The sequence below is a fragment of the Lactuca serriola genome, chromosome 5, assembly GCF_051521515.1.
Source record: "Lactuca serriola cultivar US96UC23 chromosome 5, Lser_US96UC23_V15, whole genome shotgun sequence".
In the NCBI taxonomy this organism is placed as follows: domain Eukaryota; kingdom Viridiplantae; phylum Streptophyta; class Magnoliopsida; order Asterales; family Asteraceae; genus Lactuca; species Lactuca serriola.
The window spans coordinates 5,118,180-5,139,248 of record NC_136412.1 but is presented as its reverse complement, the minus strand read 5'-3'; the positions used below and the strand labels follow the sequence as shown (position 1 = coordinate 5,139,248).

At 44.0% G+C, this 21,069-nt stretch overlaps 1 long non-coding RNA gene across 1 annotated transcript; it reads left to right on the top strand.

Annotated features, from left to right (window-relative positions):
- Positions 1-2,893: 2,893 nt before the first annotated feature.
- On the top strand, positions 2,894-8,040 carry LOC145051199 (uncharacterized). Its single transcript, XR_013683457.1, has 2 exons — positions 2,894-3,071; positions 7,881-8,040. It is a non-coding gene; the product is annotated as an uncharacterized LOC145051199 (long non-coding RNA).
- The last annotated feature ends 13,029 nt before the right edge of the window (positions 8,041-21,069 follow it).

Sequence of the window (21,069 nt, the reverse complement as noted above, 5' to 3'; positions counted from 1 at the left end):
TCTTTTGGCCGGTCGAAGATCCTCTGGGAGTGTGTGAGCATCTGAAGCAAGAGAGAGGACTTGAGAAGGCTTGGAGAGATTGTTAGGCAAGGAGGAGCAAGGTGGTGATCAAAGGAATCGAGTACTGGAGGTTTGGAGACACAGGGAACACGTTTCCAGGTAATCTTCGGATCGAAATCTGTAACTTTTACGTTGTATGCGAGTTTAGGGTTTAGGAAACCCATTTAAGGATTTGTTAGATTATATTGTTGTATAAGCGTAAAAACCCCCTGTATTAGTATATGTGAAAGTCCAGGAAGCCCTATATCTATAAACTTCGATATCATGCGAAATACAGGAGGCAGCGGATTGACTGCATGGCGAGGACTCGCCGAGTCCTATGATCAGACTCGGCGAGTAGCTTGAAGATTCACTAGGACTCGCCGAGTTGTTCTTCAGACTCGGCGAGTAGCTTGAAGATCTACTGGAACTCGTCGAGTCGTTCATCAGACTCGGCGAGTGGTGTCAGGGTGTCTATACTCGTCGAGTTACCCTTTGCACTCGACGAGTCCGGTCAAGATTGACCGTTGACCTGTATATAACTTATTAGGGTCAGTTGTCTTGTTTGATAAGATCATTAACAAAGGATGTGGTATTATAGGGAACCTGCGGATTAGCGGATCGTGTGAGAGTAGCTCGAAGAGTTTATAGCTGCATACTACGAGGTGAGTCTTCTCACTATACGTCACCCGGAAGGGTTTGACTGTGAGGCCGGAAGGTCGTATGTGTTATATTCATGCTATGTCTAGAGAGGTAGATGCTTTATATGTGATGTGTGCTTATATGTGATGTATGCTTATACGGGCCGGAAGGCGAGACTCTATGTGATAGAAAGGACGGTATGATGAATGATTTATGTGTTATGTGCATTATGTTACATGTGTTATGCTTTATACTATCATGGGCCGGAAGGCAAAACACTATGGGCCGGAAGGCAATCTAATACGGGCCGGAAGGCGATATATATTATGGGCCGGAAGGCGATTATATTACAGGCCGGAAGGCAATGTTATGTGGACCGAAAGGTCCGGGCCGGAAGGCGTATGTGGTAAGTCGTATACTGGGGAACTCACTAAGCATTTATGCTTACTAGTTGTGTTTATGTTTTTCAGGTACCAGTGATGACCGTGGAAAGGCGCCGGCGTGACACGTACACACTGCCACTGTTGAAGATCCTGGAGATTTATTACTTATATTTTTGAAATAAACTTGGAATAAACCCTTTTGTCGAATAATGATGTTTTATTTTTAATGAAAAATTTATTTGAAAAATTGAGCTGTTACAATTGGTATCAGAGCCTAGGTTTGAGGGATTCGGGTGTACTTTTGGGTGCAACTGAACTCAGACCGGGGATTTGAGGAAAAACTTTTTCTTAAAAAAAAATAATAATAAGGGCATAACATTTTATAAAGGGTAAGGCGGTAAAAACAAGGGTGGAACAGTGTGTACGAGCAGCCAGCGTCCGAACGGTAAAGATCCCCAGAATACCTTACGATGTTATGTTATGCACTGAATTATGAATTGTTATGCATGCTAGAAGACTAGGTATACATGATAGGACTAGAATTGCCTGTTTTGTGATGCCTTAGTCTAGGGAGGTTGCTTATATGAGATACTTGGTAGCGTGCAAGTAGATAGTGCATACTAGAGGTAGAGTACTCATTATTCGGGATTCGGGGAGGAAGATTTGGGACGAATACTGATACGGTGTGGTCGGTAGTATTGGGCCCGTACTATCGAAGGCACCGGATCAGTGGAAGACTCAAATAAGAATCCCTGGAAATCGGAGACTGGGTAGGGTGCGTATCGAGTACAATTGTACTTGGTGGAGTCTCTGATGATTTTATGTTGTATTTCAGAGACATCATGGTTATCACACGCAATGGGGCGAGTTCGAGCGGTGCGAGTGATGAGGAGATTCGTCAGATTATTCAGGGAGAAGTAGCTGCGGCGGTCCGGGCTGAGATCCCGGAGATGTTTGGGTCTATTAAGACCACGTTGATGGAGGAGTTTGAGGAGCGGTACGCTGCACTCACTGAAGCTGCAGTTGCTGCCGCTACCGCAGCGGTGGCTGCTGCCAGGCCGCAAGGGGGCGATTCATTACTGTTCAGGGAATTCAGCAACACGAAACCCCCTGAATTTGATGGGACGCAGGATCCGATTGCAGCTATGAGGTGGATCGCTGACATCGAGGGGTGCTTTTACACTTGCTCATGCCCGGAGCACTTGAGGGTACGGTTCGCCTTGAACCAGCTCCGTCTGGGAGCGAAGGATTGGTGGGAGTTCGTGACGGCGAACTTCACTCAGGCAGAGATTTCGGCGGTGACGTGGGAGAGGTTTACGGAGATGTTCAGGGACGAGTACGTTCCCCCGGTAGAGAGGGAGCGATTGATTCAGGAGTTCTTGACTCTTAAGCAGGGTACTGATTCCGTGGCAGTGATCACACGGAAGTTTCATGAGAGGGCAATGTTCTGCCCCGAGCTGGTATCTACGGAGCAGTCGCGGATGAGCCGCTATTTGGGTGTTTTGAAGAGGGAGATCCGGGAGTTTGTGTCAAACTCCACCTATCGTACTTTCACTGAGCTTCAGGCGAACGCCAGGAAGCGCGAGATTGAGTTGGAGACTCAAGCGAGGGAAGAGGCTGAGTCTCGGCAGGTGGATCGACGGCCGGCCCAGTCTCAGCCGGCAGCCAAGCGGACTAAGTTCGCTGATTCGAGGATGGGTGGTTCGAAGGGTCGCACTTGCGCGAAGTGCGGCAAGAGTCACGAGGGGACGTGTCGAGCTGGTGGTTGCTACAAGTGTGGCAAGGAGGGACATATTGCCAAGGATTGCCCTAAGGGGTTTATGGTTTGCTTTCACTGCAACCAGACAGGCCATCGGAAGGCCGAGTGCCCGCAACTTCGTCAGGGAACTACACCTACTACCCGGACTACTGAGACCCGACCGGCGAAGGTCGAGGCCCCGAGGGCTCGCGGGAGAGCCTTTCAGCTGACTGCGGAGGAGGTCCGCGCTGCGCCCGATGTTGTGGCAGGTATGTTATCATTCACGTATTTAATTAAAGGTCGAAATGTTATGCTTATGTTAATGTATGTGTAGGTACTTTCCTTGTGAACTCTATGCCTGCTCTGGTATTATTTGATTCGGGTGCGAGTAGATCGTTTGTATCGTTAGCTTTTAGTCAGCACATCGGCATTAGTCGTGAGCCGTTAAGTCGGCCCTTGAGCGTTTCTATTGCGGCTGAGAGGGTGGTTTGTGCTACGGAGGTTCTTAAGGGATGTGTGCTAGAGATCTTCGGGGTCGCATTTCCGATTGACTTAATTCCTATTGCGATGGGTGATGTCTGTGTCATCGTAGGCATGGACTGGTTGAGCCGATTCAGCGCTGTCATCAACTGCGAGCGTCAGCTGGTGACTATACGAGACTCTAGTGGGGGAGTTCTTACGGTATACGGCGAGGGTACCCGTTCGGGATCAGCTTTTTGTTCGGCCGCTAGGGCGAGGCAATGTCTACAGCAGGGATGTAACGGTTTTGTGGCGTATGTGATGGATACGCGGGAGAGTTCCGAGAGACCGAAAACATTGAAGGAGGTTCCGGTGGTGCGCGAGTTTCCAGATGTTTTTCCCGAGGATTTGCCGGGAATACCTCCTACGAGGCAAGTGGAGTTTGGTATCGATCTAGTACCAGGGGCTGCGCCTATTGCGAAGGTGCCTTATCGTCTTGCACCTCCAGAGATGCAGGAATTGTCCTCGCAACTTCAAGAGTTGTTGGGGAAGGGATTTATTCGGCCGAGTAGCTCGCCGTGGGGAGCACCGATTCTGTTCGTCAAGAAGAAGGATGGTTCACACCGGATGTGTATCGACTACCGGGAACTGAACAAGGTGACAGTTAAGAACCGCTATCCGTTACCAAGGATCGATGATTTATTCGATCAGTTGCAAGGGGCATCTTGGTTTTCCAAGATTGATTTGAGATCAGGGTACCATCAGGTAAGGGTACGGGATGAGGACGTCCAGAAGACAGCCTTTAGGACGCGGTATGGGCATTACGAGTTCGTGGTGATGCCTTTTGGGCTCACCAATGCCCCAGCAGTGTTCATGGATCTCATGAACAGGGTATGCAGGCCGATGCTGGATCGGTCTGTGATTGTATTCATCGATGACATTCTGGTGTATTCGCGGTCGAGGGAGCAGCATGAGGGGCATTTGAGGGAGGTCCTTGAGGTACTGAGGTCGGAGAAGCTATATGCGAAATTCTCCAAATGTGACTTCTGGTTACGGGAGGTTCAATTTCTGGGGCACGTTGTAAATCAGGCAGGGATATTGGTCGATCCGGCCAAGGTGGAAGCGGTGATGAGATGGGAGGCACCGAAGTCACCCTCGGAGATCAGGAGTTTCCTTGGGTTGGCGGGGTACTATCGAAGGTTCATTAGGGACTTCTCCAAGATCGCGGTGCCACTTACCAAATTGACCCGAAAGGGTGTTACATTCTCATGGGGACTCGAGCAGCAGACTTCCTTCGAGGCACTTCGTCAGAGACTGTGCGAAGCACCAGTATTAGCTCTTCCGGAAGGGATGGAGGACTTTGTCGTATATTGCGACGCATCGATTTCAGGACTGGGTGCAGTGTTGATGCAGAGGGGCCATGTGATAGCCTATGCATCGAGGCAGCTGAAGCCTCACGAAGCAAGATATCCCACGCATGACTTAGAGTTGGGGGCAGTAGTGTTCGCCCTCAAAATTTGGCGTCACTACCTGTACGGGGTTCGTTGTACCATATACACGGACCATAAGAGTTTGAAGTATTTGATGGATCAACCCAACCTAAACATGCGTCAGAGGAGATGGTTAGACGTGGTTAAGGATTATGACTGTGAGATCCTATACCACCCAGGCAAGGCTAATGTGGTAGCTGATGCATTGAGTCGTAGGGCGGAGAGTACTCCATTGAGGGACGTATGTTTGAGATTGACGGTGATGACTCCGATATTAGATGCTATTCGTGGGGCACAGGCCGAGGTTGTGAAGTCTGGGATGCAGAAACAGGAGCGGGTAGTCGGGTTGATTTCAGAGTTCGTTACGGATGGGCGGGGACTGCTGACCTTTCAGGGTCGGATCTGGGTGCCATTCATGGGCGGTGCGCGTGTTATTTTGATGGAGGAGGCACATAGATCGAAATTCTCGATCCATCCCGGTGCTACGAAAATGTATCTGGATTTGAAAAAGGAGTACTGGTGGCCTTGCATGAAGAGAGACGTTGCCTGGTTTGTGGAGAGGTGTTTGACCTGCCGTAAAGTTAAGGCCGAACACCAGAGACCGCACGGTAAGTTACAACCCTTGGAGATCCCTGAGTGGAAGTGGGATCAGATCACGATGGATTTCATCACCAAATTGCCAAAAACTGCCAGGGGAGTCGATGCGATTTGGGTGATTGTGGATAGACTAACAAAGAGTGCACATTTCCTTGCCATTAGTGAAAGTTCATCAGCAGAAAAGTTGGCGGAGTTGTACGTGAGGGAGATAGTATCTCGGCATGGAGTGCCGACCTCGATTGTTTCGGATCGCGATGTACGTTTCACTTCCAGGTTCTGGAAGAAATTTCATGAGGAGTTGGGTACTAAGCTGCATTTTAGTACCGCATACCACCCCCAGACCGACGGTCAGAGCGAGCGGACGATTCAGACATTGGAAGACATGCTTAGAGCGTGTGTGTTAGACTTCGGGGGTAGCTGGGACGCGCATCTGCCGTTGGCTGAGTTTTCCTACAACAACAGCCATCATTCGAGCATTGGTATGCCACCTTTTGAGTTGTTGTATGGTAGGAGGTGTCGGACTCCCATTTGCTGGGGAGAAGTGGGACAGAGAGTGATGGGCAGTACAGAGATTGTACTTCAGACGACCGAGCAGATTCAGCGAGTGAGACAGAGGTTATTGACCGCCCAGAGCCGACAGAAGAGTTATGCGGACAGACGCCAATCCGAGCTCGAATTCCAGGTCGGCGATTTCGTTCTCCTAAAGGTTTCTCCTTGGAAAGGGGTAATTCGGTTCAGGAAGAGGGGCAAATTGGGGCCCCGGTTCATAGGTCCATTTCGGGTAATGGCAAGGGTAGGTCGGGTAGCTTATCGGTTGGAGTTACCGGTGGAGCTGAGTCAGATTCACAATACCTTCCACGTGTCGCAGTTGAGGAAGTGTATAGCCGATGAGGCAGCAGTGGTTCCGTTAGAAGATATTCAGGTGGATGCGAGCCTGAATTACGCCAAGAGACCAGTAGCTATCAGGGATCGGAAGATCAAGGTTCTACGGAACAAGGAGATACCTCTGGTGTTGGTTCAGTGGCAACATCGGAAAGGATCGGAGATGACTTGGGAGTCGGAAAGAGAAATGCGGGAGCAACATCCGGAGTTATTCGCAGAATGAGAGACTTCGAGGGCGAAGTCTAGTTCTAGTGGGGGAGAGTTGTAACAGCCCGGAATTTCAGGTATTTATTTAAATTATTTTTGGGCACATTTAAGAGGGAACTCGGCGAGTAGGTGCATGACTCGCCGAGTAGGGCCATGTCTTGGTCGCAATCGCAGATACGCGACTGGACTCGACGAGTCCAAGTAAGGACTCGGCGAGTCGACGCTGTTTCAGCTGAACCCTAGCCGTTTCATTTCTGATCGTATATAACGATCTTATAGCCGTCATGTCGCGTCTTTTGGCCGGTCGAAGATCCTCTGGGAGTGTGTGAGCATCTGAAGCAAGAGAGAGGACTTGAGAAGGCTTGGAGAGATTGTTAGGCAAGGAGGAGCAAGGTGGTGATCAAAGGAATCGAGTACTGGAGGTTTGGAGACACAGGGAACACGTTTCCAGGTAATCTTCGGATCGAAATCTGTAACTTTTACGTTGTATGCGAGTTTAGGGTTTAGGAAACCCATTTAAGGATTTGTTAGATTATATTGTTGTATAAGCGTAAAAACCCCCTGTATTAGTATATGTGAAAGTCCAGGAAGCCCTATATCTATAAACTTCGATATCATGCGAAATACAGGAGGCAGCGGATTGACTGCATGGCGAGGACTCGCCGAGTCCTATGATCAGACTCGGCGAGTAGCTTGAAGATTCACTAGGACTCGCCGAGTTGTTCTTCAGACTCGGCGAGTAGCTTGAAGATCTACTGGAACTCGTCGAGTCGTTCATCAGACTCGGCGAGTGGTGTCAGGGTGTCTATACTCGTCGAGTTACCCTTTGCACTCGACGAGTCCGGTCAAGATTGACCGTTGACCTGTATATAACTTATTAGGGTCAGTTGTCTTGTTTGATAAGATCATTAACAAAGGATGTGGTATTATAGGGAACCTGCGGATTAGCGGATCGTGTGAGAGTAGCTCGAAGAGTTTATAGCTGCATACTACGAGGTGAGTCTTCTCACTATACGTCACCCGGAAGGGTTTGACTGTGAGGCCGGAAGGTCGTATGTGTTATATTCATGCTATGTCTAGAGAGGTAGATGCTTTATATGTGATGTGTGCTTATATGTGATGTATGCTTATACGGGCCGGAAGGCGAGACTCTATGTGATAGAAAGGACGGTATGATGAATGATTTATGTGTTATGTGCATTATGTTACATGTGTTATGCTTTATACTATCATGGGCCGGAAGGCAAAACACTATGGGCCGGAAGGCAATCTAATACGGGCCGGAAGGCGATATATATTATGGGCCGGAAGGCGATTATATTACAGGCCGGAAGGCAATGTTATGTGGACCGAAAGGTCCGGGCCGGAAGGCGTATGTGGTAAGTCGTATACTGGGGAACTCACTAAGCATTTATGCTTACTAGTTGTGTTTATGTTTTTCAGGTACCAGTGATGACCGTGGAAAGGCGCCGGCGTGACACGTACACACTGCCACTGTTGAAGATCCTGGAGATTTATTACTTATATTTTTGAAATAAACTTGGAATAAACCCTTTTGTCGAATAATGATGTTTTATTTTTAATGAAAAATTTATTTGAAAAATTGAGCTGTTACAGATATGCTGAGAGCATGTACCCTAGAATTCCAAAGTAACTGGGATGAACACTTACCTCTAGTAGAATTTTCCTATAATAATAGTTTCCACTCAAGCATTAAGATGACACCTTATCACGCTTTTTATGGAGAAAAGTGTCGAACGCCATCATGCTGGCTGGAAGTTGGGGAAAAGTAGTTTATGGGACCTGAAATAGTCCATCAGACTGCTGAAAAGTTGAAAGTGATAAGGGAAAGGATTTTAGCTGCTCAAGATCGACAAAAGAGTTATGCTGACAAGAAAAGACAACCGATAACCTTTGAAGTTGGAGATTCAGTTTTACTTAAAGTCTCGCCGTGGAAGGGACTTATAAGATTTGGTAAGAGAGGGAAGTTGAGTCCAAGGTTTATTAGACCATTTAAAGTTCTTTAGAGGATCGGGAATCAAGCTTCAAGTTAGAATTACCGGAAGAACTGGAGGGTATTCATAACACCCTTCATGTGTGTTATTTGAGAAAGTTCAGGGGAGATTTGCCCAACATAATTTCGATTTTTGAGTTAAGGTTAGATGAAACAAGAGGTTGATGAAAGAACCTGAGGCAATCGTTGACCGTAAGACTATGAAGTTGCGACGCAAGATGGTTGATTTAGTGCTTGTGCACTGGAAACATACGAATGGACCAAATCTCACTTGGGAAACGGAGAGTGAAATGATGAGTCGCTACCCTCATTTGTTTAGTGATATATGATTCCGGGGACGGAATCATCCTAAGGGGGAGAAAATTGTAACACTCGTGTTTCTAGCCAAGGCATTTATATTGAGGTGATAGTCTAGGTTAACCTTTGTAACTCATTTTGAAGAAATGAAAGGAATTATGTGAAAATTATGTGAATTATGTGTTTTATGCTTAATTATTAGGGCTTAATTAATTAAGAATAAAAATAAGCATCAAAATTAAAGTGTGAGATAAGCCCGATATCTTTAGATAAAGTTGTAGTGGTCAAAACAAGGATTTCGGGGATATAAAGAATACCAAAATCCGAGTTATAACGAATAAGTTATGACTTGTCGAAGTTTCGCGACAAAACCAACACGGTGCTGAATGTCGTAAAAAGTGAGTTTTTGATAAAGTACTTTTTAGCCTTAGTAATCCAAACGAAAGTCGTAGTATTCGCTAAACCGAGAAGTTCGATAAAAAGAACGCCCAAATCTGACTTCGTATGAGGAAGTTATGATTTTTCGAAGTTTCAGCTTAGCAGTAGACAGCTAAAAACTCGAATTTTAGATCGAGCGATTTTTAGCTGACACAACCTAAACGAGAATTGAAGTTCTCGTCATTATTAGCACAACGGTAAAAATTCGGACGAAAACGGACGTCTGATGAAGAAGTTATTAATTTTTAACGGATTTCCTGTCCCGGTCTGTTAAAAAATAATAATATAAAAATTAAATTCAAAATTAGCCGACGAAGTCTAAACGGAAGTTGTAGAGCGTAATTTTAGCTACGTGTTCATATAAAGAACGTCAAAAACAGAGCTCGTATGCGAAAGTTATGGATTTTAGAAGTTTTGGCGCGAAAATCAAGAAAATTCGCATAGTCACGAGCTACCACGTCACCCTCGCTCAAAACGCGCCACGTGTCCTGCTGAGTCATCCGAGCTGCTAAGTCATCTGAGCTGCTGATTCATCCAAGCACGTGGCCTTATCTGAAGTGGTCCACTAGAGGTCCGACGCGTGTACCATTCCTCGTGTCCGAGCCTCGCAAAAGGAGCCACGTTCGAAGCCTCAGACTAGACCGCGGTCCAATCAGGAGGCGACAGCGAGCCCCTCGCAGGTGCGGGCCATGCGCAGCCCATGTGAGAGCCCTCCCTGCGAGCCTTCGGATCTGTGACATGTGTCCTCTTTCTAGCCGTTGGATAAGAAGCCTTGCCCCTATAAATAGAAGGGTACGAGACGTCCCGGGTAACTTTGGAAATTTGCCACTTTTAACCCCTTTTCCCATATTTTCTTCATATTAACATCCCCCAAAGCCCTGGTATCGATTATAAGCCACGGAATACTCCACGAAGTGCCCGAGAAGTCTGGTAAATTTATCTTTTCGGTTTCGAAACCTGACCTTTGCAAAGCCCGGTTTCTCAATAAAACTCTCGGTTCTATTAGAAACGATTGTTTTAGGAAACAAATTGATGCCCAATTATCATCAAATCGTGTGAGTGTATAGTCACTTTCATTTTACACATAGATATGAAGTATTTACCTTATAATACGTGCTATGTGTAAATATATTAATTGTTTATTTGAGGTGACTGTTGAGTTGATGTTTTATACAAGTTTTAAACTGTATAAGTATTTTTATCTACAAATATGTTGGGTAGAACATGGGTAGATAGTGATGTGTGATCAAATAAAATTGATGAGAGACCTCGATGTGTTTTGAGATCCAGTCATTTAGCGGATTTTGGATGACGAGCACGGACTTTCTAGACAGTCCAGTGGGAAACATTAGCAGGTCCGCAACCTGTAGGTGTTAATGAACTAAGAGTGTTCATTCGTTGTACTCCATCCCCCTCATGGTTGCCTTTAGGACATGTATGGCCGAGGAAACCCCTTAGCAGTAGTGTTCATCCCGATGATATTCTTTAGGCTAGGTCCCTTGTGAAAAGTGTTTAGGGACGTAAAGTGAGGATAACGGGAACGGGTAATCAGGGTTATTGTTGATTGGTGAACTTAATAAGCTTATTATTACTGTGGGTTGAAAACCCTATATGCTCACCAGGCTCCCAAGCCTGACCCACTCAGCTTTTTATGTTACAGGTAGTGGACCCCGAGCATAGTTGGAGGACGACGAGAGATTTTTGGATTATAGGCCAGTAGTTGTAAATAACTGTTGAAAGGCTTATAATGTCTTGTTTATTCTTTTGATCTGTATCAGAACATGACATCCCGAGGTTTTGATATATATGGAAAATATATACCTTCCTAATGAAGGGTTTTGATAAACTTTTAGCATATGTTTTTTGAGGACCAATTCCGCAACATTTTTTAAAAAGATTTCTCTGATTTTATTTTAAAAAGTGTAAATTAAATCGGTCTTTTCTGGCCGAGAAATTAGGGGATGTCACAGAGTTCTATTTCCGATGTTCCAGTAGTATGTGAGTTCCCGGGTGTTTTCCCCCGAGGAATTGAAGGGTGTGCCTCCTGAGAGATAGGTGGAGTTCCGGATCGATCTGATTCCGGGTGCGGCACCAATTGCTAAGGCACCTTATCGCCTTGCTGATGGGTTTTAGCCATATGAACATTCCTATGTGCACATGCAACCCTAAAGCTTGGATCTAGGTTTCTCTAATTAAACATGCATTGAATCCAAGACTTCTAATGGCTAATAGAGTATAATAACATTATGAAATCAGAATTAGAAGCTTACCTTGAATCACTTGCTTGATCTTCTTGTCCTTGGAGCTTTAGAGTCACAATTGTCACTCCTCTAGTGGCTTACAAACACCAACTAGCAAGAGGATGATTTGAGAGAGAGGATAGGGGATCAAAATCAGCCAGGGTTTCTTTCTAAAGCACAAGTGCCAATTTCCCTTGACCCCTAGGGTCTATTTATACTTGAAAGGCTCCTAGGGTTTCACCCTTAAACCCTAATTGGATAACTTAGGCCCTAAGCAATCCAATCCCCTTCATGATAAGCCTTTGGATGATTTTCAAGGCCTATCCAAAGTCCTTAAAACTGTCCACCATTATCCATAAGGGATTTACAGCCCAAAGTACAACTATCATACAATTGACAGTTTATGCCCCCTTTATTCAATTAATCTCTTTAAGTCACCAAATTAATTCTTAATTAATTTATGACTTATATTAATCAAATAATAATATTATTACTCTTTATATTATTCTCATAATATATTAATAATATTTCTTCTCTCATAATTAATCATCCTGTCAAGTTGCTATGGTGAAGGCAACCCAAAAGGACCATGCACAACCAGGTCAAATACTTGCCTAATATAGTTGCAGCCTTAGATACTATTCCAACAGTCTCCCACTTGGATAAGTCTAGTAACTATATGCACAAGTACAATTCGATTTGCAATCGTAGCTCTCAAAGACGTTGTCAAACTCGGATCTAATCAATCTTGTCCTTTAGATAAGGGATCGTACAGTCCTCTGTTAGATATCGTGCTGACAATTCTATGGAATAATTTGTCTTAGCATTTGGTTTCTTGATCTCCGATTCATTTGATATAGAACTTAATCGAACACATCAATTCAGTTCTGACCGGGCCCGACACATAAGTCAAATCAAATCATCGTGCGGCCGAGATATCGCTTTTACCCTCTTGGAATAAAAGTTACAGATAAACTTCGATTTATATGCATTTACTTATTCATTAACCAACTATACACAACAATGCGTTTTATAACACCGAGTTACTGATGCGTTTTCGCATTATCAATGTACAACCAATTAACAAATAACAAACCATATATCTAGGTTTTAAGACCATATGATATTATCGTCTTGCGATCACCCTTTTTATCACATTCCATAAGGTGATTCCAGCAAGCGCGGGTTTGTTCCATTGCTCAAAACTAGTTCATAAGCACTCATGAATGTTGCAGCAAACTTTTGCTATGTCTAATACCATTTAGACAATCTACACACCAATTCATGACAATCTTCATTCATACCTACTTCCAACATATGAACGATTGTGGACAATTTGAACAATTCGATTATTCTTAACAAACTCAATTATTCTGGAAGTCAAAACATGCAAAATGAAACAATAGTTAAACAATTAACATAAGACAGTAACATTACTCATAAATAATACTCTTTTATTTAATCATCAAATGTTAATTACATTTATCTATTACACGTTTCCAATACTATCTAATCTATACTAATATCATCCTTCAGCCCAATACTCCTAGTATGCTGTAAGTGCTTAACCCTACTCAGTCCCTTCATAAGCGGGTGTGCTGGGTTATCTTCTGATGATATCCTCTTCACTACGATTTGTCCTTCTTCTACACGATGTCTAATAAAGTGATATTTTCTGTCGATATGTCGAGATCTACCATGATCCCTCGGTTCCTTGGTGAAGCCAACCGCTCCTTCATTATCACAGAAAATCTCCATGGGCTCCTTTATGGCGGGTACAACTCCAAGATCACCGATGAAGTTCTTTAACCATATTGCCTCCTTTGACGCTTCGCTCGCTGCAATGTACTCTGATTCACACGTTGAATCAGCTACAGTTTCCTGCTTGGAACTTTTCCAAGTTACTGCTCCTCCATTCAGGGTAAAGACCCAGCCCGACTGCGAACTGTAGTTGTCCATGTCGGTGTGAAAGCTGGCATCACTATACCCTCGCACCTTCAAGTCATCACTCCCTCCGAGGACTAAGAACCATTCCTTCATCCTCCGAAGGTACTTAAGGATATTCTTAACCGCAATCCAATGGGCTCTGCTAGGATTCCCTTGATATCTGCTAACCATGCTCAAAGAAAATGCTACATCAGGGCGAGTACAAATCATAGCATACATGATTGAGCCAACTGCTATTTCAGCTTTGGTACTCGGACTTTGAGTCTTACTCAATATGGCATTACTTTGTATCGGTAATTCTCCCTTCTTCGATTTTTCCATACTAAAACATTTTAGTACCTTATCTAAGTAAGTGTTCTGACTAAGTCCTATTAGTCTCTTACTTCGCTCTCTCACTATCCTTATTCCCAGAATATAGGAAGCCTCTCCGAGGTCCTTTATAGCGAAGCACTTCCCGAGCCAGGACTTAACCTCCTGCAGAGTCGGGACGTCATTTCCTATGAGTAGTATGTCATCGACATAAAGAACGAGGAAGCTTACTATACTCCCACTGGCTTTGACATATACACATGATTCATCTTCGCTTTGTACAAATCCAAACTCTTTGACTTTCTTATCGAAGCAAAGATTCCATCTGTGAGACGCTTGCTTAAGTCCATAAATGGACTTTTCAAGCTTACACACTCTATTTGGATGCTTCGGATTGACAAAATCCTCTGGTTGAGCCATGTAAACATCCTCAGCCAACTTCCCGTTAAGGAAAGCGGTTTTGACATCCATTTGCCAAATCTCATAATCATGAAATGCGGCAATGGCTAGCATCACTCTAATAGACTTTATCTTCGCAACTGGTGAGAAGGTCTCATCATATTCAACTCCGGGAGTTTGAGTAAAGCCCTTCGCAACCAATCGCGCTTTATATGTGTGTACGTTTCCATCCACGTCGGTCTTCTTCTTGAAGATCCATTTGCACCCAACGGTCTTACGTCCGGGCACATTATCAACCAAATTCCAAACTTGTTTGTCATACATGGACTGGATCTCACTGTCCATTGCCTCTTTCCATTTTGCAGACTCCGGGCCTGCCATGGCTTCCTTATAGCTATTAGGTTCATCTAGATTTATTAGTGTACCATCACTAATATACGTATCCCCTTTGGTAGTAATATGAAAACCATAAAACTGGGGTTGAACTCTAACTCTTTCGGAACGTCTAAGAGGTAAGGACTCGTCAATCGGTTCAACCGGAGTTTCCTCCTTGGGTTGAGTGCCAGCGGTAGAGGTTCCTTCATCTATCAACTCTTGAATCTCTTCAAGCTCGATTTGCCTCCCACTGTCTCCTTGGCTTATGATTTCTCGCTCTTGGAAAACTCCTCTCCTTGCAACAAAGACAACATTGTTTTCGGTCTATAGAAGAGATATCCAAAGGATTTCTGCGGGTAGCCGATGAAAATACATCGCTCACTACGAGGTTCGAGCTTGTCGTGAGTATCTCGTCTTACGAAAGCCTCGCAACCCCAAACCTTGATATGTGCTTACGAGGGAGCTTTCCCTATCCACATCTCGTGAGGTGTTTTGGCAACCTTCTTAGTAGGGACTCGGTTAAGGATATGGGCGGAAGTCTCTAAGTCATACCCCCAAAAAGAGATAGGTAGTGAAGCATGACTCATCATAGAGTGAACCATGTCTAACAAGGTTCGATTACGCCTTTCTGCCACACCATTCAACTGCGGTGTCCTAGGTGGCGTCAATTGTGAAACTATTCCACACTCCTTGAGATAGTCGTGGAATTCAAGACTTAGGTACTCTCCTCCTCGATCGGATCGAAGCATCTTGATTTTCATGCCCAATTGATTCTCCACTTCATTCTTGAACTCTTTGAACTTTTCAAAGGTTTCTGACTTTTGCTTGATTAGGAAGATATACCCATATCTACTATAGTCATCGGTAAAAGTCACATAGAAGCGGTTCCCATCCTTCGTGGTTGATCTAAACGGTCCACATACATCAATATGTATTAGGTCCAATAGGCCCTCACCCCTTTCACATGTACTAGTGAAGGGTGACTTAGTCATCTTTCCAAGCAAACAAGACTCGCATGTGTCATCTTCCCTAAGGTCGAATAACTCCAACACTCCATCCTTTTGGAGTTGGGCTATGCGCTTCTTGTTGACATGTCCAAGACGACAATGCCACAAGGATGCTCTATCCATACCATTGGAAGAATCCATGCATAAAACATCATTTCCTAAGTTATCTACAATCATAACAGTTTCATAAATTCCATTACACGGTATTGCTTCAAAATATAAGACACCATTTAGATAAGCAAGAATAGAACCATTCTCATTATTAAAAGAAAATCTAAAACCTTGTCTAAACAAACCATGAAATGAAATGATGTTTCTTGCCATTTCTGGCGAATAGCAACAATTGTTCAAATCTAAACATAAACCATTCCTAAGCACTAAAGAATAAACTCCAATCTTGGTCACAGGCGACGATCTTCTGTTCCCCATGATTAGATTTATTCTTCCATGCTCCACATCCCTATTTCTTATGTCCCTGCAATTCAGAACAAATGTGGTAACCACAACCGCTATCAATGTGACATCCCCAAAATCACGGCCAGAAAAGACCGGTTTGTTTATGCTTTGTTTAAAAATCAGAGTTACATTTTAAATGAAAGTGTTGCGGAATTTGTCCCAAAACAAATATATGATAAAGATTTATCAAAAGCATTTCCATAGAAATGTATTTCATTAAAAGACTTGGGATGTCATGTTCGTACATATCAAAAGCATAAACAGTACAATATAAGCCTTACTACATTATTTCATATCTACAGGCCTATATCCGTAATCCCTCGTCCAAAACATCACACCTATGCTCATGCGCCACTACCTGTGATACATAAAACTGAGTGGGTCAGGCTTGGGAGCCTGGTGAGCACATAGGGTTTTCAACCCACAATAAATAAGTTTATTAATTTCATCAATCAACAATAACCCAATTACCCGTTCCCGTTATCCTCACTTTACGTCCCTAAACACCTATCATAAGGGACCTAGCCTAAGGATCATCATCGGGACGGACACTACTGCTAAGGGGATTCCTCAGCAATAAATGTCCTAAAGGCAACCATGTGGGGGATGGAGTACACCGGTGAACACGTCGTTCACAAACACCTACAGGTTGCGAGCCTGCTAGTGTTCCACTGGACTGTCTAGAAGAGTCCGTGGTCGTCATCCATACTCCGCTAGATGACAGAAACAACAACATCAACATCGAGGCCTCTCATCATTTTATCACACATCACCTATTACATCTACCCATGTTTTACCCCAACATTTTCGTAGATATAAAATACATATACAGTTTAAATCATTGAAAACATGTATAACAACGTTCATCCAGCATAGATAGCAAGTAATCAGATAATATGCACACATAACACGTAATTTATAAAATACTTCATATCTATGTGTAAGCTGAAAGTAACTATGCACTCACCTGAAAGGTGGTGACTCAGCACTCGGACAGCGCTTCGATACTCTCAAAACGATATTCCTTCGATAAAACCTAGTACCAACACCACTAGGGTTTAGTCTAACGATAACCGCGATTAATTAATAGTCTAGCTATTATTATTATTATATAAGCGTTAAACGATACTTATATAACCCATAATAATAGCCCAAGTACTTATTATAAGGTCCTAATAACATTACTATATTAAAACGTAAGCTAAACTAAAGATAGGTTAGGCGTAGCTCACTTACAGCGAGTTTTCTCGAAAACCGGGCTTCGCTGGAGCAGCGTTCCCGAGCCGAAAGGCTCTTTTCTCGGGACTCCGGGAGCCTCGGGGCTTCCTTCGGGTGCTAGGGGTTTACCTAGGCTTTAGGGGGCTTAAGGAGGCTTAGAGAGAGAGAGTGTAGAGAGAGAAAGAAGTGGGGAAAGGTGTGAGAAATGAGAGAACCCGGCACTTCTATTTATAGGGTGAAATCCTGACGGACTCGCCGAGTCGGTTCACTGACTCGCCGAGTCAGTGCCACGTGTCATCATCTGATGGCTTTCCTTGGGGAGAAAGCCTTGGCCCATATTCAGCCATGTCACCCCTTTTGCAGCAGCACTCTGCCAACTTCTAAACCCCGTAACTTTCGCATACGAGCTCCGTTTTCGAAGTTCTTTTTTTCCACGCGTAGGTAAAAACAAGATCTACAACTTTCATTTAGACTCCGTCGGCTAATTCTCGACCGATCTCAAATTTAACAGTAAGAGGCGTTTAGACTGTTAAATGACCGCGAAGAATTCATAACTCCTTCATACGAACTCCGTTTTCGTCCATCTTTTTACCGTTGAGTTCCTATTAATGAGATCTTCAACTCTCATTTAGGTCGCGTAAGCCAAAAACCGCTCGAACAAAAATTCGAGTTTCGGGTCGTGCACTGCTAAGCCGAATCTTAGAAAAATCATAACTTCCTCATACGAAGTCAGATTTGGGCGTTCTTTTTATCGACGTTCTTAGTTTAACATATTCTACAACTTTCGTTTAGATTGATAAGGCTAAATCTCACTCTATCGTAAATTCACTATTTACGCTTCCCGGTGTCGTGTCGGTTTTGCCGTAAAACTTCGACGGGCCATAACTTCTTCGTTATAACTCGGATTTCGGCGTTCTTTATATGTACAGAAACCTTGAGACATATTCTACAACTTTATGTAGAGACATCGGGCTTATCTCATACTTTAATTTTGATGCTTATTTTTATTCTTTATTAATTATACACTTATAATTAAATAATAAACACATAAACACACATAATTCACATAATACTCAAATATTTCATCTTTATTTCTTCAAAAAGAGTTACAAGAGTTGACCTAGACTATTACATTGACAAAAATGCTTAGCCCTGAAACCCGGGCATTACAACTCTCTCCCCCTTAGGATGATTCCATCCCGGAATCATGCATCAGCAAACAGATGTGGATAGCGACTCATCATGTCATCCTCTGCTTCCCAAGTGAGGTTCGGCCCATTTGAATGTTTCCATCGGACTAGCACTAAGTCGACCATCTTGCGTCGTAACTTCTTAGTCTTACGGTCAACAATTGCCTCAGGCTCTTCGATCAGCCTTTTATTGTCATCCATCCTTAACTCTGAGATTGGAATTATGTCGGGAACATCTCCCGTGAATTTCCTCAAATAACACACATGGAAAGTGTTATGAATACCATTGAGTTCTTCGGGCAATTCCAACTTGTAAGCTTGGTTCCCTATCTTCTGAAGAACTTTGAACGGTCCAATAAACCTTGGACTCAACTTTCCTCGTTTCCCGAATCTTATAAGTCCCTTCCACGGTGAGACTTTAAGCAAAACGGAATCCCCAACTTCGAAGGTTATCGATCGTCTTTTCTTGTCAGCATAGCTCTTCTGACGATCCTGAGCTGCTAACATTCTTTCCCTAATCACCTTCAACTTCTCAGCAGTCTCATGGACTATCTCGGGGCCCATAAACTGCTTCTCTCCGGCTTCAAGCCAACAAGACGGCGTACGACACTTTTGTCCATACAAGGCTTGGTAAGGTGTCATCTTGATGCTCGAGTGAAAACTATTGTTGTAGGAGAATTCTACCAGAGGTAAGTGCTCGTCCCAATTCCCTTAGAATTCGAGGGTACATGCTCTCAGCATATCTTCCAGCGTCTGAATCGTTCTTTCTCTCTGACCATCAGTTTGCGGATGATAAGCAGTACTCAAACACAACTTTGTACCTAACTCCTTTTGTAGACTCCTCCAAAACCTTGACGTGAAACGACTATCACGATCTGATACAATCGTAAGAGGGACACCGTGAAGTCTTACAATTTCCTTCACGTAAGCATTTGCGAGCTTATCCATAGACCACTTCTCGTTGGCTGCTATGAAGTGTGCACTCTTGGTGAAACGATCCACGACTACCCAAATCATGTCGTGACCGTTCTTCGTCTTGGGCAGTTTAGTCACAAAATCCATGGTGATGTCTTCCCATTTACCCATGGGTACAGGTAAAGGTACCAAACTCCCATACGGTTTCTGATGTTGTGCCTTAACCCTCGCACATGTTACGCACTCGGCCACATACTTCGCAACATCGAGCTTCATCGTCGGCCACCAGTAGTAGGGTTTTAGGTCCCTATACATTTTAGTGCTACCAGGATGAATCGAGTACATGGTCTTGTGTGCTTCTTCCATCAGAAGATCTCTTATTCCTCCCGTCTTAGGTACCCAAATTCGATCTTGGAATACCTTCAGTCCTCGACTGTTTGTACCGAACACTAACGTTCTTCCCAAACGTTCTTCCTTTCGGTCATTTTTCTCTAAAGCTTCTTCTTGAGCTTTCCTGATACTTTCCACAATCGTCGAGACGACTTCAATTCTTAACGCTCTTGGCCTTTTCCTTTCCAGATTGACTTTCCGACTGAGAGCATCAGCAACAATATTTGCTTTACCTGGGTGGTAAAGTATCTCACAGTCGTAGTCCTTGAGAAGTTCTAGCCAGCGTCGTTGCCTCATGTTCAACTCCTTCTGATTAAAGAGATACTGGAGACTCTTATGATCAGTGAAGAGCTTGCACTTCGTGCCGTAGAGGTAATGCCTCCATATCTTTAAGGCAAAAACTACCGCTGCCAACTCCAAATCATGAGTGGGTAGTTCTTTTCGTGCTCTTTCAATTGTCGAGATGCGTATGCTATCACCTTTTCTCTTTGGGTCAGAACACAACCCAACCCGACTCCAGAAGCGTCACTATAAACCGCGAAATCTTCGACTCCATCGGGTAGAGAAAGTATCGGTGCTTCACATAACTTCTTCTTTAGCTTCTCGAATGCCTCATCGTGTTTCTCACTCCACGTATACGTAGCTCCTTTATGAGTCAAAGCTGTTAATGGAGCAGCTATCGAAGAAAAGCCTTGGATAAATCATCGATAATATCCGGCTAATCCTAGAAAGCTTCGAATTTCCGTGGGACTCTTTGGGCGTTCCCACTTCATTACAGCCTTGATCTTTGCGGGGTCAACCATTATTCCCTCCTGGTTAACAACATGACCCAAGAATTGGACTTCCCGTATCCAAAAGTCGCATTTGGAGAACTTTGCAAAAAGCTTCTCCTTCTTCAACACTTCTAATACTTCCCGTAGATGCTTTCCATGCTCCTCTTGGCTTTTTGAGTAGATGAGAATGTCGTCGATGAACACTATCACGGATTTATCGAGGAATGGTTTACAAACCCTATTCATCAAATCCATGAATGTTGCGGGAGCATTGGTTAGCCCGAATGACATAACCAAGAACTCGTAGTGTCCATATCTCGTTCTGAATGCAGTCTTCTCAATATCCTGCTTTCTCACCTTTAGCTGATGATATCCTAACCTAAGATCGATCTTTGAGAAGTAGCTCGAACCTTGCAGCTGATCGAATAGGTCATCAATCCTTGGCAATGGATACTTGTTCTTCACCGTTGCCTTATTCAGCTCTCGGTAGTCTATACACATTCTCATACTTCCGTCCTTCTTCTTCACAAATAACACCGGAGCTCCCCAGGGTGATGAACTAGGTCGAATAAAACCGTTGTCCAATAGCTCCTGAAGTTGCGTCATGAGCTCCTTCATCTCCGTCGGTGCTAATCGGTAAGGTGCTTTTGCTATTGGTGTTGTT